Source organism: Lissotriton helveticus, chromosome 7, assembly GCF_964261635.1.
Source record: "Lissotriton helveticus chromosome 7, aLisHel1.1, whole genome shotgun sequence".
Classification (NCBI taxonomy): domain Eukaryota; kingdom Metazoa; phylum Chordata; class Amphibia; order Caudata; family Salamandridae; genus Lissotriton; species Lissotriton helveticus.
The window spans coordinates 411627960-411646021 of NC_136068.1; the positions used below are offsets into that span (position 1 = coordinate 411627960).

Genomic DNA, 18062 nt, shown 5'->3' on the forward strand with positions numbered 1-18062 from the left:
GTAGTCGGACGCCCTATCATGTCACCCCCAAACCCTTAACCGCCTCCACCGTTACAACTAAATCATCCCCAAGAACAAACACCATGGGCAGCGCCCACACTTCCAGGGACGAGGCCCGGCCATGGACCCTCCGGCAGCTCAAGTTCACTGCAGCAGCGTAGTTTCGCCCATGGGCTCACGAAATATCCTCAGAGTGGTCGGACGCCATAGTCTCACTATCACGAGTCACGCTGGCTGAGACGGATCTCTTCCTCGACCTGGGTCTCTGCTGTCGGTCAGTTCGGGCCTGCTGGCCCCTCCGCTCCTGCGACGAACCTCCGGGGTCACCAGGATTAAGACCCGGCTGGGCATGGGGCCTGATCTGCACAGATTCGTCAGTCCACGTGAAAACATCCTCAGGAGAGTCGAAGAAGTGGGTTCGGGACTGATAAATAACCCGCAGGCGGGCCGGGTACAACAGGGAATACTGGATCTTCAATCCTCGCAGTTTGGCCTTGGCATCCAAGAAGGAACGGCGCTGCTGCTGCACTAACCTGGTATAGTCAGGAAAGATCATGATCTTTCGATTTTCGTACATGATGGAGTCCCTGGCCCTCGCCTCGCGTAGAATCACATCCCGATCATGATAGTTCAACAGCCTGGCGATTACAGCTCGGGGTCGTTCTCCTTCCGGCGGTCGCTGCGTCAATGCGCGATGTGCACGTTCAATCACAAAGCAAGTTGAAAGGGCCCCTGTGGGGAGCCAGCTCTCCAGCCATCCGGTTAGAAACTGTTCCATATTGTCCTTCTCGCATCGCTCCGGAAAGCCAACAAAGCGTAGGTTGTTCCTGCGTGCGCGACCTTCAGCATCTTCCACTCAGGTCGCAAGGGCCTTTTGGACGTGTTCCATTGCGGCCATTTTGCGTTTCAAGGTCCCCACATCATCCTCGACCACCGAGACCCTCGACTCCGTCTCCGTAATCCGTTCCACGGCATTTCGTAGATCTTGTCGCAGCAGGGTCACGTCCGCGCCCACTGCCCCAATCTTTGCGTCCAGCATATCCCTGGACTGGGTGATCGCCGCCATGAGCGCCGCATTGTCCGGCCCAGTTCCTCCGCTACCACTGGGTGCTCCAGACCCTCCGCTGGGCCCGGTAAATTTGTCTATGGGTCCTTGTTTGGGCGGGCCGCCACCTCCCCTAGTCATAGCTGCGTGAAGCTGTATGGTACTGTATCAGGAGGATCCACAAAGGGGGGGTGGGGGGGGGGGGTCTTCCACCAATGAGTGGGTCCGTCCGTGGTCCCGCAGCTCCCAGAGAGGAAACGGCCCCCAGCCAGGGGTCAATGCAAAACCGGTCACCAGGCCGCATCCCTCTCTCCCTCACTTCTGATTGCTCCGCAGGTCATTCAGCAGACCACCTCGGATTCACAGGTCCCGCAGGTCCTCGGGAGTCACGACCGCCCCACCATCGGCCCCGTCAACGACAATCTAGGGGGGGCTCAACGTAGCCCACCGGCTACCTCAGTCCGACTCTGCACCCCCAATCGTGATAGGGCCAATGGGTCACCCTAGAAGGCAGCGCAGCGGCGCCCCCCACAGCCCTCCGCAATCTCCACAGGTACGGAGGCACCTAGACACCTCCTGTGGTCCGCGTCGGCACCGTCTGCAGCCGGCCCCGGGAGAGCGCGAAAACCACGCCCCCGGCTTACCGGCAATGCTGTAGGCCTCCACTCATCCCAGGTTCTCCAGATTTGTCCCAAAATCGCAGCGAGGCAGATCGGCTCCCAGCCACAGCACCCCGGAGCCGCCGCCGTTCAGGGTCAGCCCGCCAGCCGAGTAGTCCGCTGGCTCGGTCAGATCACTCCAGCCACTCCACTGCTGTTGTTGTCGGAGGCCCCGAAAATCGAGATCCCGGTCTGTCAGCCCCAACGTAGGCCGCGTCCCTCTCCAGCCTCCTCCAGATGCTAGAGCAAGCACCCACTACCACCGGAGGGTCCCGCCAGCAGCTCCTCGCTCCGCCACGAAGAAGAGTCTCGCCAGCCCCGGGGGAGCGGATATCAGCAGGTCGGCGCGGTGACCCCCCGGCCGGGGAGCGCCAAACTCGAGGTCCCGGTTTTTCCCCGGGGACTAGGCCGCAGACTGCCGCCACTGATTACGGCTCCACCAGCGATCAGGGAGCACCGAAGGGCACACCGGACAATACCTCCTGCCCTCTGCACTGCTCGCCAGCTGTTCGGGGAACTAAACGGGTCTGGAAGCCAGGATTAATAAACGGATAAAGAACGGGCCGGTGGGAGCTCTAACAAGCTGCGTCCACCATCTTCGCCCGCGTAGCCACGCCCCCGTATTTCCAATTTTTAAACTGGTCAAATTTGTTTTTTTAATTCAATCCAACAAAATTCTTAATTCAATGTTGAAGATCACATCTTGTATATATCAATACGCGAAAAAATCATCAGGTCCCAATGCATTTCGTGCCATCAGGCACTTCATCAGGGGAAATCTATGAGTTAAACTAAAATCTAACGAGGACTAGCACAAATAAACACATGTGGTTACATATTTATAAAGCATCAAAGTTCGGTGCGCGAGTCATTTAGTGAATTACAAGGAGTCAGTTAATGTGATTACAAAAGGTTCTATGGCCCACAGGTTTGGTGAACATGATGACGGATGTGGTGAATACAGCGTGACAAAAGATCAGAGTGAATTCGAAAATAATCGATAAAATAAGCACAGAGGTGAAAAAATGGTGAAACGACAGTGTTTTGAAACTGACCAAGAGTGCATAGAAAACAACATGCAGGAGGAGTAAAAACCCGGTTTTCTTAGTAACACGGATGTGATTATAAGGACAGAAAAGTGCCCCGTATTTAAAGGTTAGTACAAACGGGAATTCTTACTGATAAAGCTCAACAGGAGAGCATCCAAGGAGACATAACGTCTTCACGGATGAGAGAGCAAGCATCTCTGTTTAGCGTTAGTAAGCGTGAGGGATGGTAGACATAAAAGTAGGCTATGCCGATTACGGCGGCCATTACAGAGTGTGTGTTAGATTATCACGGCGGTCATTGTGTAGTGGAGTATGAACTCTGAAACAACAAAGGTTGTACAGGATACAACATGTGATGTAAGAGAAATGAAATAGAGTGCGCAAAAAGAATAACCTAAAAGCAAAAAATGCAGAACATCTCAAATACAGTGCAATAAAAACGATGGATACTGTCAGTGCCATTAATATGAATCACATTAAAGTTCACAATATTGTGTACAGATCACAGGTAACAAGAGAATTCCACCCGGTCATTGAGCCCATGGGGCTTCAACGAATCAAGTTTAAAAATCCATTCATTCTCTTTTTGAAGTAATTTTTTGTTAGTGTCCATACTTTCAGATATTTCCACAGTTTCAAGCACCATGAATTGAAGTTGTGAAATGTTGTGTCTTCTTTCGTGGAAATGAACTGCAATTGCTGATTTAGCATCATTTCTTCCGATACTGCTTTTGTGTTCTGTTAATCTTGTCTTTATTTTTCTAATGGTTTTACCTACATAAACCAATCCACAAGGGCATTTCAATAGATAAATCAAGTTCATTGAATCGCATGTAGCTGTTACTTTCAAATGAATTGGAATACCGCTGCGAGGATGTTTCACTGTGTTACCCTTGATAATAGCATTACAATTGTTGCAATTGTGACATGGCAATGTTCCTTTAGCTTGAGGAGAAATCTTTGGTCTGTCATTGGGTTTCAAAATGTCTAAGATATTACGACTTCTTGTGAATGCAAATCTTGGGTTCTCACTGAAAATGCCATTGAAATCAGATTCTAAAGATAGAATTTGCCAATGTTTCAAGATCGTGCGTTTGAATATGCTGCTTTTGGTTGAAAATGTGGACACCACAACCATGCGGGTATCATTAGTTTTTTTGGTTTGTACCAGTAGTTCATTCCTTGTTTTTGTAGAGCATTTGTGTTCAGCCTTTTGTAGGATTTCCGGGGGGTACCCGCGGGCTTCAAAACGTTGAATCATTTGTTTTATCTGTATCTGAGATTCATTGGGTTCTGAAACAATTCTTTTTGTTCTGTAGAGTTGTGAAATAGGCAAATTGTTCTTTAGAGATGACTGATGAAAGCTTCTATAATGCAATAAATTATTGCGATCAGTTGATTTTTTGTACAAAGTGGTCGTAATTTTGTTGTGTTCAATCTGAACGAGCACATCCAGATATGCAATAGATTTCTCATGAGTCTGATATGTGAATTGGATACGATCGTTGATCTTGTTGAGGTTTTCAAATTCTTGTGCTAGAATTGAGTGTGGGCCCTGCCATAAGACAAAGATGTCATCTATGTAACGGAAAAAAATCTTGGCATAGTTTTTCCAATTTGCGGCATTTAGGATATGATTGGTTTCGAACTGAATCATAAAAATGTTCGCATAACTGGGGGCTGCACAATTTCCCATCGACGTCCCTGTCAATTGTAGGTAGTATTCATCTTGCCACTGAAAGTAACTCTGGTATAGAGAGAAGTTGAGTAATTGCATCAGAAAAATTTGAAAATCATGATTGTATTCTGACTTCAATAACATGGCCTCAACTGCTTCTATGCCCAACCTGTGGGGAATGGAGGTGTACAGCGCTTTCACGTCGATCGTGCATAGCCATACTTCTTGATCCTCGGGTAAAATGATTTGAGAGATCTTAATAAGAAAATCTGTAGAGTCCTTGATGTAAGTGGTTGCTTGGTTTACAAAATCTTTTAGATGCAAATCCCAAAACTGCCCTACTGGTTCGTGAATACTGTCTCTAATGTTAACAATTGGACGAAAAGGAGGGTGTTCAGAGTCTTTATGCATTTTGGGAAGCATATAAATGGAAGGAGTTCTAGGGTGTGTCTTTGTAAGAAATCTTTTGGTTTTCTCAGTGATGGTACCTGCTTCAAATGCTTGATCAATTATTTGATGTAGAAAGTCTTGAAACTTTTTTGTAGGGTTCGTGCCAAGTGGGGCATATACTTCTTGATCCATAACATGAGCGTTGACTTGTGTGACATAAAACTCTGTATCCATCAGAACTAGAGCTCCTCCTTTGTCAGCTTTTTGTACTGTGATTTTCTCATTATTTGCAATTTTTTTCAAAGTGTTCAATTCTTTTTTAGACAAATTTTGGAATTTAGATCGGTGTTTGTAGTCATATTTGTTGATGTCATTGCTGACCAAAGTTTCAAAAGTGTCAATAGACTTGTGACTCAAAGGTGCTTGGTAGGTACTTTTGGGTCTTAAATGTTTAAGTTGGTGATCTGGTTCCTTGATGGTGTTAGGTTGTATCACATTTTCAAAGAAATGTCGTAATTTCAAGTTACGAGTGAGCTTGAAGAGACTGACATGTAGTTCTAATTTGTTAGCTTGGTGTGCTGGAACAAAAGAAGTCCCTTTTTGTAATGTCTGAATTTCTGTGCGATTTAGATTATATGAAGAAATGTTGATCACAAGCTGGTTATCCATATTTATCTCCTCCTTCTGTTGGGTTTGGTAGTTACCGTTTTGGACTTTGAAGTTGATGATTCGCTTTCTTCTGCCCCTCCGGGATCTACGATGCCCTTTTGGCCTGATTCTAAAAAAGGCACATTGGTAGGAGTTTGAGCAGCCGTGTGTTGTGTTGTTTGTCTTTGTTTGGAGGAATGCAGTTCTCCCTCAGATGATGAAGTTTCAGTTTCTGTGGTGTTCGTTTGTGACCTGTTCTGGCGTCTTCTTGCACAAACTTGGGCCCATGAATAGACCTCCCCCAGCTTGTAATCTATGGTATCACGTTTAAATTTACGTACTTTCCGTTCGTTAATTTCTTCTTTGTATTTGTCTAGTTGTTGATTGATATCATCAATTACTTGGTCCCAATCTTCTTTTTCTAACATTTCTTGTAGCTCACTTTTTGATTGTATGATTTCTTTGTTTAAGTCTTCTAAGACTTTTGAAAGTTCTTCTATGATCAGTAAGATCAAGTCGAGCGAACATTTGTTCAGTATGGTGCATCACCGGTCGGCGAACTTCTGGTTGTTTTTGCACAGGAGAGGTTTTAGAGGTACTCTTAGGCCTCTAGGAATTCTTTGTGCTCTGTGATATCGGATTAAAGTACTCGCATGGAGTCGCTGGTTTATCTCACGTCGACTCAGATATAATAATTGTTTGATGCTGTTTTCTTTATTTTTTTATTTGCAATTGGCGTGGTGTCCTCATCAATTAATGCGTAGATTTTTGAAGCATCATCATCTAAAAATGCAAAAGTCTCTACACGTACGTCTGTAAGTTTGGTTATATCTTCGTAGGTTGTCATGATTGTGCCAAATGAAATTTGTGTGCCGTGCAACAGATCAAGGGGAGAAGGACTGTTGAGTAGAACTAGGCCAAAGTTTGTTTGAAGTGTGCACAAGCTTAGATATTTTCAAAGAGTGTACAAAAGCTGTAGCGTGCCACGGAGTTATCACCTCGTCGTCCTGGAGGTGTCAAATGAAATAACAGAAATGCGGTCCTTAAAAGTTTTAAGGGCGACCCTCTGGGCGCAGCTGATCAGGTCGTAAAAACGACGTATATCACAAATATAACCAAAGTATATTGATAAAGTTTTTGTTCGAAGCACAAAAGAAAGTGTATTTCCAATTTTTAACTGGTCAAATTTGTTTTTTTAATTCAATCCAACAAAATTCGTAATTCAATGTTGAAGATCACATCTTGTATATATCAATACGCGAAAAAATCATCAGGTCCCTATGCATTTCGTGCCATCAGGCACTTCATCAGGGGAAATCTATGAGTTAAACAAAAATCTAATGAGGACTAGCACAAATAAACACATGTGGTTACATATTTATAAAGCATCAAAGTTCGGTGCGCGAGTCATTTAGTGAATTACAAGGAGTCAGTTAATGTGATTACAAAAGGTTCCATGGCCCACAGGTTTGGTGAACATGATGACGGATGTGGTGAATACAGCGTGACAAAAGATCAGAGTGAATTCGAAAATAATCGATAAATTAAGCACAGAGGTGAAAAAATGGTGAAACGACAGTGTTTAGAAACTGACCAAGAGTGCATAGAAAACAACATGCAGGAGGAGTAAAAACCCGGCTTTCTTAGTAACACGGATGCGATTACAAGGACAGAAAAGTGCCCCGTATTTAAAAGTTAGTACAAACGGGAATTCTTACTGATAAAGCTCAACAGGAGAGCATCCAAGGAGACATAACGTCTTCACGGATGAGAGAGCAAGCGTCTCTGTTTAGCGTTAGTAAGCGTGAGGGATGGTAGACATAAAAGTAGGCTATGCCGATTACGGCGGCCATTACAGAGTGTGTGTTAGATTATCACGGCGGTCATTGTGTAGTGGAGTATGAACTCCGAAACAACAAAGGTTGTACAGGATACAACATGTGATGTAAGAGAAATAAAATAGAGTGCGCAAAAAGAATAACCTAAAAGCAAAAAATGCAGAACATCTCAAATACAGTGCAATAAAAACGATGGATACTGTCAGTGTCATTAATATGAATCACATTAAAGTTCACAATATTGTGTACAGATCACAGGTAACAAGAGAATTCCACCCGGTCATTGAGCCCATGGGGCTTCAACGAATCAAGTTTAAAAATCCATTCATTCTCTTTTTGAATTAATTTATTGTTAGTGTCCATACTTTCAGATATTTCCACAGTTTCAAGCACCATGAATTGAAGTTGTGAAATGTTGTGTCTTCTTTCATGGAAATGAACTGCAATTGCTGATTTAGCATCATTTCTTCCTATACTGCTTTTGTGTTCTGTTAATCTTGTCTTTATTTTTCTAATGGTTTTACCTACATAAACCAATCCACAAGGGCATTTCAATAGATAAATCAAGTTCATTGAATCGCATGTAGCTGTTACTTTCAAATGAATTGGAATGCCGCTGCGAGGATGTTTCACTGTGTTACCTTTGATAATAGCGTTACAATTGTTGCAATTGTGACATGGCAATGTTCCTTTAGCTTGAGGAGAAATCTTTGGTCTGTCATTGGGTTTCAAAATGTCTAAGATACTACGACTTCTTGTGAATGCAAATCTTGGGTTCTCACTGAAAGTGCCATTGAAATCAGATTCTAAAGATAGAATTTGCCAATGTTTCAAGATCGTGCGTTTGAATATGCTGCTTTTGGTTGAAAATTTGGACACCACAACCATGCGGGTATCATTCGTTTTTTTGGTTTGTACCAGTAGTTCATTCCTTGTTTTTGTAGAGCATTTGTGTTCAGCCTTTTGTAGGATTTCCGGGGGGTACCCGCGGACTTCAAAACGTTGAATCATTTGTTGTATCTGTATCTGAGATTCATTGGGTTCTGAAACAATTCTTTTTGTTCTGTAGAGTTGTGAAATAGGCAAATTGTTCTTTAGAGATGACTGATGAAAGCTTCTATAATGCAATAAATTATTGCGATCAGTTGATTTTTTGTACAAAGTGGTCATAATTTTGTTGTGTTCAATCTGAACGAGCACATCCAGATATGCAATAGATTTCTCATGAGTCTGATATGTGAATTGGATACGATCGTTGATCTTGTTGAGGTTTTCTAATTCTTGTGCTAGAATTGAGTTTGGGCCCTGCCATAAGACAAAGATGTCATCTATGTAAGGGAAAAAAATCTTGGCATAGTTTTTCCAATTTGCGGCATTTAGGATATGATTGGTTTCAAACTGAATCATAAAAATGTTCGCATAACTGGGGGCTGCACAATTTCCCATCGACGTCCCTGTCAATTGTAGGTAGTATTCATCTTGCCACGGAAAGTAACTCTGGTATAGAGAGAAGTTGAGTAATTGCATCAGAAAAATTTGAAAATCATGATTGTATTCTGACTTCAATAACATGGCCTCAACTGCTTCTATGCCCAACCTGTGGGGAATGGAGGTGTACAACGCTTTCATGTCGATCGTGCATAGCCATACTTCTTGATCCTCGGGTAAAATGATTTGAGAGATCTTAATAAGAAAATCTGTAGAGTCCTTGATGTAAGTGGTTGCTTGGTTTACAAAATCTTTTAGATGCAAATCCAAAAACTGCCCTACTGGTTCGTGAATACTGTCTCTAGTGTTAACAATTGGACGAAAAGGAGGGTGTTCAGAGTCTTTATGCATTTTGGGAAGCATATAAATGGAAGGAGTTCTAGGGTGTGTCTTTGTACCTGCTTCAAATGCTTGATCAATTATTTGATGTAGAAAGTCTTGAAACTTTTTTGTAGGGTTCGTGCCAAGTGGGGCATATACTTCTTGATCCATAACATGAGCGTGGACTTGTGTGACATAAAACTCTGTATCCATCAGAACTAGAGCTCCTCCTTTGTCAGCTTTTTGTACTGTGATTTTATCATTATTTGCAATTTTTTTCCAAGTGTTCAATTCTTTTTTAGACAAATTTTGGAATTTAGATCGGTGTTTGTAGTCATATTTGTAGATGTCATTGCTGACCAAAGTTTCAAAAGTGTCAATAGACTTGTGACAAAGGTGCTTGGTAGGTACTTTTGGGTCTTAAATGTTTAAGTTGGTGATCTGGTTCCTTGATGGTGTTAGGTTGTATCACATTTTCAAAGAAATGTTGTAATTTCAAGGTACGAGTGAGCTTGAAGAGACTGACATGTAGTTCTAATTTGTTAGCTTGGTGTGTTGGAACAAAAGAAGTCCCTTTTTGTAATGTCTGAATTTCTGTGCGATTTAGATTATATGAAGAAATGTTGATCACAAGCTGGTTATCCATATTTATCTCCTCCTTCTGTTGGGTTTGGTAGTTACCGTTTTGGACTTTGAAGTTGATGGTTCGCTTTCTTCTGCCCCTCCGGGGTCTACGATGTCCTTTTGGCCTGATTCTAAAAAAGGCACATTGGTAGGAGTTTGAGCAGCCGTGTGTTGTGTTGTTTGTCTTTGTTTGGAGGAATGCAGTTCTCCCTCAGATGATGAAGTTTCAGTTTCTGTGGTGTTCGTTTGTGACCTGTTCTAGCGTCTTCTTGCATAAACTTCGGCCCATGAATAGACCTCCCCCAGCTTGTAATCTATGGTGTCACGTTTAAATTTACGAACTTTCCGTTCGTTAATTTCTTCTTTGTATTTGTCTAGTTGTTGATTGATATCATCAATTACTTGGTCCCAATCTTCTTTTTCTAACATTTCTTGTAGCTCACTTTTTGATTGTATGATTTCTTTGTTTAAGTCTTCTAAGACTTTTGAAAGTTCTTCTATGATCAGTAAGATCAAGTCGAGCGAACATTTGTTCAGTATGGTGTATCACCGGTCGGCGAACTTCTGGTTGTTTTTGCACAGGAGGGGTTTTAGAGGTACTCTTAGGCCTCTAGGAATTCTTTGTGCTCTGTGATATCTGATTAAAGTACTCGCATGGAGTCGCTGGTTTATCTCACGTCGACTCAGATATAACAATTGTTTGATGCTGTTTTCTTTATTTTTTTTATTTGCAAATGGCGTGGTGTCCTCATCAATTAATGCGTAGATTTTTGAAGCATCATCTTCTAAAAATGCAAAAGTCTCTGCACGTACGTCTGCAAGTTTGGTTATATCTTCGTAGGTTGTCATGATTGTGCCAAATGAAATTTGCGTGCCGTGCAACAGATCAAGGGGAGAAGGACTGTTGAGTAGAACTAGGCCAAAGTTTGTTTGAAGTGTGCACAACCTTAGATATTTTCAAAGAGTGTACAAAAGCTGTAGCGTGCCACAGAGGTATCACCTAGTCGTCCTGGAGGTGTCAAATGAAATAACAGAAATGCGGTCCTTAAAAGTTTTACGGGCGACCCTCTGGGCGCAGCTGATCAGGTCGTAAAAATGACGTATATCACAAATATATCCAAAGTATATTGATAAAGTTTTTGTTCGAAGCACAAAAAAAAGTGTATTTCCAATTTTTAACTGGTCAAATTTGTTTTTTTAATTCAATCCAACAAAATTCGTAATTCAATGTTGAAGATCACATCTTGTATATATCAATACGCAAAAAAATCATCAGGTCCCAATGCATTTCGTGCCATCAGGTCTATTCATGGGCCGAAGTTTATGCAAGAAGACACCAGAACAGGTCACAAACGAACACCACAGAAACTGAAACTTCATCATCTGAGGGAGAACTGCATTCCTCCAAACAAAGACAAACAACACAACACACGGCTGCTCAAACTCCTACCAATGTGCCTTTTTTAGAATCAGGCCAAAAGGATATCGTAGACCCCGGAGGGGCAGAAGAAAGCGAACCATCAACTTCAAAGTCCAAAACGGTAACTACCAAACCCAACAGAAGGAGGAGATAAATATGGATAACCAGCTTGTGATCAACATTTCTTCATATAATCTAAATCGCACAGAAATTCAGACATTACAAAAAGGGACTTCTTTTGTTCCAACACACCAAGCTAACAAATTGGAACTACATGTCAGTGTCTTCAAGCTCACTCGTAACTTGAAATTACGACATTTCTTTGAAAATGTGATACAACCTAATACCATCAAGGAACCAGATCACCAACTTAAACATTTAAGACCCAAAAGTACCTACCAAGCACCTTTGAGTCACAAGTCTATTGACACTTTTGAAACTTTGGTCAGCAATGACATCAACAAATATGACTACAAACACCGATCTAAATTCCAAAATTTGTCTAAAAAAGAATTGAACACTTTGAAAAAAATTGCAAATAATGAGAAAATCACAGTACAAAAAGCTGACAAAGGAGAAGCTCTAGTTCTGATGGATACAGAGTTTTATGTCACACAAGTCAACGCTCATGTTATGGATCAAGAAGTATATGCCCCACTTGGCACGAACCCTACAAAAAAGTTTCAAGACTTTCTACATCAAATAATTGATCAAGCATTTGAAGCAGGTACCATCACTGAGAAAACCAAAAGATTTCTTACAAAGACACACCCTAGAACTCCTTCCATTTATATGCTTCCCAAAATGCATAAAGACTCTGAACACCCTCCTTTTCGTCCAATTGTTAACACTAGAGACAGTATTCACGAACCAGTAGGGCAGTTTTTGGATTTGCATCTAAAAGATTTTGTAAACCAAGCAACCACTTACATCAAGGACTCTACAGATTTTCTTATTAAGATCTCTCAAATCATTTTACCCGAGGATCAAGAAGTATGGCTATGCACGATCGACGTGAAAGCGTTGTACACCTCCATTCCCCACAGGTTGGGCATAGAAGCAGTAGAGGCCATGTTATTGAAGTCAGAATACAATCATGATTTTCAAATTTTTCTGATGCAATTACTCAACTTCTCTCTATACCAGAGTTACTTTCAGTGGCAAGATGAATACTACCTACAATTGACAGGGACGTCGATGGGCAATTGTGCAGCCCCCAGTTATGTGAACATTTTTATGATTCAGTTCGAAACCAATCATATCCTAAATGCCACAAATTGGAAAAACTATGCCAAGATTTTTTTCCGTTACATAGATGACATCTTTGTCTTATGGCAGGGCCCACACTCAATTCTAGCACAAGAATTAGAAAACCTCAACAAGATCAACGATCGTATCCAATTCACATATCAGACTCATGAGAAATCTATTGCATATCTGGATGTGCTCGTTCAGATTGAACACAACAAAATGACGACCACTTTGTACAAAAAATCCACTGATCGCAATAATTTATTGCATTATAGAAGCTTTCATCAGTCATCTCTAAAGAACAATTTGCCTATTTCAAAACTCTACAGAACAAAAAGAATTGTTTCAGAACCCAATGAATCTCAGATACAGATACAACAAATGATTCAACGTTTTGAAGCCCGTGGGTACCCCCCGGAAATCCTACAAAAGGCTGAACACAAATGCTCTACAAAAACAAGGAATTAACTACTGGTACAAACCAAAAAAACAAATGATACCCGAATGGTTGTGGTGTCCAAATTTTCAACCAAAAGCAGCATATTCAAACGCACGATCTTGAAACATTGGCAAATTCTATCTTTAGAATCTGATTTCAATGGCATTTTCAGTGAGAACCCAAGATTTGCATTCACAAGAAGTCGTAATATCTTAGACATTTTGAAACCCAATGACAGACCAAAGATTTCTCCTCAAGCTAAAGGAACATTGCCATGTCACAATTGCAACAATTGTAACGCTATTATCAAGGGTAACACAGTGAAACATCCTCGCAGCGGCATTCCAATTCATTTGAAAGTAACAGCTACATGCCATTCAATGAACTTGATTTATCTATTGAAATGCCCTTGTGGATTGGTTTATGTAGGTAAAACCATTAGAAAAATAAAGACAAGATTAACAGAACACAAAAGCAGTATCGGAAGAAATGATGCTAAATCAGCAATTGCAGTTCATTTCCACGAAAGAAGACACAACATTTCACAACTTCAATTCATGGTGCTTGAAACTGTGGAAATATCTGAAAGTATGGACACTAACAAAAAATTACTTCAAAAAGAGAATGAATTTTTAAACTTGATTTGTTGAAGCCCCATGGGCTCAATGACCGGGTGGAATTCTCTTGTTACCTGTGATCTGTACACAATATTGTGAACTTTAATGTGATTCATATTAATGACACTGACAGTATCCATCGTTTTTATTGCACTGTATTTGAGATGTTCTGCATTTTTTGCTTTTAGGTTATTCTTTTTGCGCACTCTATTTCATTTCTCTTACATCACATGTTGTATCCTGTACAACCTTTGTTGTTTCGGAGTTCATACTCCACTACACAATGACCGCCGTGATAATCTAACACACACTCTGTAATGGCCACCGTAATCGGCATAGCCTACTTTTATGTCTACCATCCCTCACGCTTACTAACGCTAAACAGAGACGCTTGCTCTCTCATCCGTGAAGACGTTATGTCTCCTTGGATGCTCTCCTGTTGAGCTTTATCGGTAAGAATTCCCGTTTGTACTAACCTTTAAATACGGGGCACTTTTCTGTCCTTATAATCACATCCGTGTTACTAAGCAAACCGGGTTTTTACTCCTCCTGCATGTTGTTTTCTATGCACTCTTGGTCAGTTTCTAAACACTGTCGTTTCACCATTTTTTCACCTCTGTGCTTAATTTATCGATTATTTTCGAATTCACTCTGATCTTTTGTCACGCTGTATTCACCACATCCGTCATCATGTTCACCAAACCTGTGGGCCATAGAACCTTTTGTAATCACATTAACTGACTCCTTGTAATTCACTAAATGACTCGCGCACCGAACTTTGATGCTTTATAAATATGTAACCACATGTGTTTCTTTGTGCTAGTCCTCATTAGATTTTTGTTTAACTCATAGATTTCCCCTGATGAAGTGCCTGATGGCACGAAATGCATTGGGACCTGATGATTTTTTTGCGTATTGATATATACAAGATGTGATCTTCAACATTGAATTACGAATTTTGTTGGATTGAATTAAAAAAACAAATTTGACCAGTTAAAAATTGGAAATACACTTTTATTGTGCTTTAAACATGTTAAAATTAAAATGCCATTCAAATTCCCACCTACTAAAAGTTATTGCTGCCAAATTTCACCCGACCCTCACTTATGGCTCCAAATTATTCAAAGGTCAAGATGCAAACTTCCTGAATCTCCAACAATCAGGCCTATTCAAACAAAGCTTTCGGATACTGTATCTCAAACACAAGTGTGACTGGAATTCGGGTTATTAAACCAACATCCAGTTATACAAGCAGCAATAATAAAGATGTGTTGGAAATTAAAAGCAGCAGAAGAGGAATCCTTGCTGGGGCATTGCTGGATGGAAATGAAGAACCAAGCAAATGGAAAAATAGACTGGCCTACAGTAGTACTTGAACAAGCTTTAACAACTCTAAATATGCATGACACTTGTAACACCAACTACAGTTTCACTGCATTAAAAAAAATAGCCAACAATGCTGCAAAGCAAAAAGCCTGGATAATGGACAAAGCCGCCCTAACAAAGAAAAAACATGGCTGGATGGTTCTATCCTCATAGGAGACTCGATCACCTCAACCGTATCTTGTCCAACACTTAACTCCATCAATCGAGCAATCGTTACTTTGGATCCGGTTGGTAGCTTTTAGTTCAAAGATCAGGTCCGAACATGGAAGCAAACATGGCCAGCTTTGCTTTTCAGACTTTGCAGACTGGCTGAAGAGACTCTAATTCACCTACTGTGTATTTGTCCAGCTGTGAATAATTTGAGACGATATTATTTATTTCATGTATGCCGCACTCACCAAGTTAGATCATGTCCACCGCCCGTAATATTACTGCTGAACAGCTATTCACAACAGACCTCATACAGGGCCGCCGGATTCTTGCAAAAAGTTAGCACATTATTGCAAAAATCCAACATATAGCATTCACATTAGTGCCTTTAAATATACAAGATCAACACATCGTATTTGCATACTTAGCACATGGAACTTTGGTGGTGGATATAGAAGTACGCAGAATGTCAGCAGAGACCCCCATTAACTAATCGACTGGTTTATGGTTCATTTAGCATTTTTTGCACAGGTATCCGGACACAAGTTCTGTAACATCTAGTTTACATTTGCACTTTGCACGTGATTTCAGCAAATAGATCATTTTGCACATGGTCCTGTATAGGAAATTGTGGATTTGTAATATCCAGCTTTTATACTGCGTACGGTATGCAATTTTAGCTATGCAATTGTGGATGTATGTCTATTCGTACTATGCAAAGTATGAAATCTGATGTTCATCCAAAAACTAGTGCAATTTTGTATAGTTCACATTGCACATTGTTCTTGATCTTAGCCATAAAGCAGGGGATCAGTGGTACCTAGTAGACATTTGTATTTTGCACATGATTTTATTTGTAACCATAAGATCAAGGATGGTGTAGTTTGAGGAAAAACTTATGTACAGCTGACTTACACTTAACTGGTAGTTGATTAATGCTGAAAAACATGAAAGCTCACTTTTGCTTTTTGTTGTTCTTTATATATATATATATATATATATATATATATATATATATATATATATTACCTACTGGCGGTCGCCAGTAGGTATATATAGTTAGGATTTTTTCCCTATGGGATTTTTGAAAAATCTATGTCTAATAACTTTGGCGTTTGTGGACGGAATTGGCTGAAATTTTCAGGAAAATGGAACATTTTGTTTCTGAGCAGCCCCTGAAAATTTGGGGGGGGTTCGTGAAGGGGGGGGCCGAGAAAAAAGGGGGGTCCCAAAACATGTTTTTCCAATGTTAATTTCCATAGGGCGGTTGGCCTCACTTTTAGCCCGAACGGCTGAATGGATTTGCACGAAACTTGGCAAAATTGTAGGGACTGTTAGCCCGATGTGCCTTTGCTAGGTCTCAATATATGTGCTCCAGTGGATTTTGAGAAATTAACGTTCAAAAAAAGATATATATCTGTAAGCGCGCTCTGGGCAGCGCTCCGGTTCGCGTACTTGACGCGTAATGGAACTTCGCGAAGCGAAGCTGATTGGCTCTCCGGTGTCTGTCAACATTCTAAACAGTCCGGAGCGGCCGCCATCTTGTCTCTCGGTAGGATCGAGAGACAAGAGGAGGCCAAAACAAAGGGGGAAATGACCATAAGGGGGCATAGTAGATCCTCCCTGACCCCCTAGGTTTGATGTGGAGGCTTTAAAAGGGCCCCGCAGGGGTAAAAAAAAAAAAAAAATTTTGTTTTTTTGCGTGGGCAGCGCCCGGTTCGCGAACCGGGAAGCGTTCTGGGGAGCGTACTATAAGGAAAAAAGAATGATAGACTTTTCAAATACTGTATGTTAATTGATTGTTGGTTTTGTTGATTATTTTTTAATTTCTTTATTTTTTAAGCAATTATTTATTATTGTGATTGTGTTTCAAAATTTAATAAACTTTCTAACATTTCACTGTCTGAAATGTCATTATTTTCATTAAACATAGTTTGTAATCTCTGATCGTGTAAAATGTCCTCATTTTGAAGGAGGTCATCTACTGCTTGCACACATTGCAGTAGTTCTTGGTCCCAAGTTTCATCCATAAATTCTATATAATTTGGATCAATTATTTCTTGGCTGCTCTCTTGCAGGACAATTTGAAATGAAACTTTGTGTTCGCCTTCCATTTTGCCTGAAATTTGGAAAAAAAAAATAAGTCTATCTAAATCTATAACTACTACAGAGGGATAGTATAGAACTATCAGAAAAAGTTTACCATATTAACTGATAGTGCACAATATACTTCAGTTTTTAAAATAACAACTTACCTTTACAAAGAAGTTGAAGTGATTAGTGAAAATCCAATTGAAATGCACACCAGGAAGTAGTAGTCAAAATGGCTGTGTTTCATGCTCTTCCTTTATATATATTCAGGTATATAACCAATCAAATGTCAGGTAAAAAAAGTAGAAAATGAAAGTAACATTTTCATTGGTTGTCAATTCCAACACTTCAGATGTGTTGTGTGAAGTAATTTACCTCACGGTATTTAGAGAGGTCTACAGGTTAAATGGCTAAATGGAATTTCAATCAAATTTGTGAAAATGATAGGGATTGGTATGTAGTATGAGGTAATCTATATTTGGTGAAAGTGTCTCCAGTCGTTTTTCTGTAAATTACTTTCCCACCTTTTTTGATGGAGCGCTTCCCGGGGAGCGACCCGGTACGCGAACTGGCGAGCGCCCCGGTACGCGAACCTGAAGCGTTACGGGAGTCCACCATTTTGTGTTTCGGTCTAATTAAGATACAAGATGGAGGGCAACTAATGTTCAGAATGGGTAGAAGGGGGCACGGTAGACTTATCTTGACCCCCTAGGTTTTGTGAGGGTGGCTGAGGAGGCCCTTATGTGCGAAAAAAAACACTTTTTTAAAAAATTTCGCGAGGTTAGCTTCCGGTTCGCGTACCGGGTAGCGCCCCGGGGAGCGTACTTAGTTGAAAATTAGTGAAAAAAGTTAGAGTAAAATAATAATTGTGAGTGATCAGATGTAGGGTAGCTCTGAGAAGAGCTTTTGGGTTTATGGTACATTTAGGTACTTATAAGTAGGTACCAATGCACAGTCTTAAATTCAGA

At 40.9% G+C, this 18062-nt stretch overlaps 1 protein-coding gene across 2 annotated transcripts in view; it reads right to left on the minus strand.

Annotated features, from left to right (window-relative positions):
• The window catches only part of LAT (linker for activation of T cells), a 606746-nt gene that overhangs the window by 350552 nt on the left and 238132 nt on the right, over positions 1–18062 (minus strand). The gene's annotated exons all lie outside the window — the stretch shown is intronic.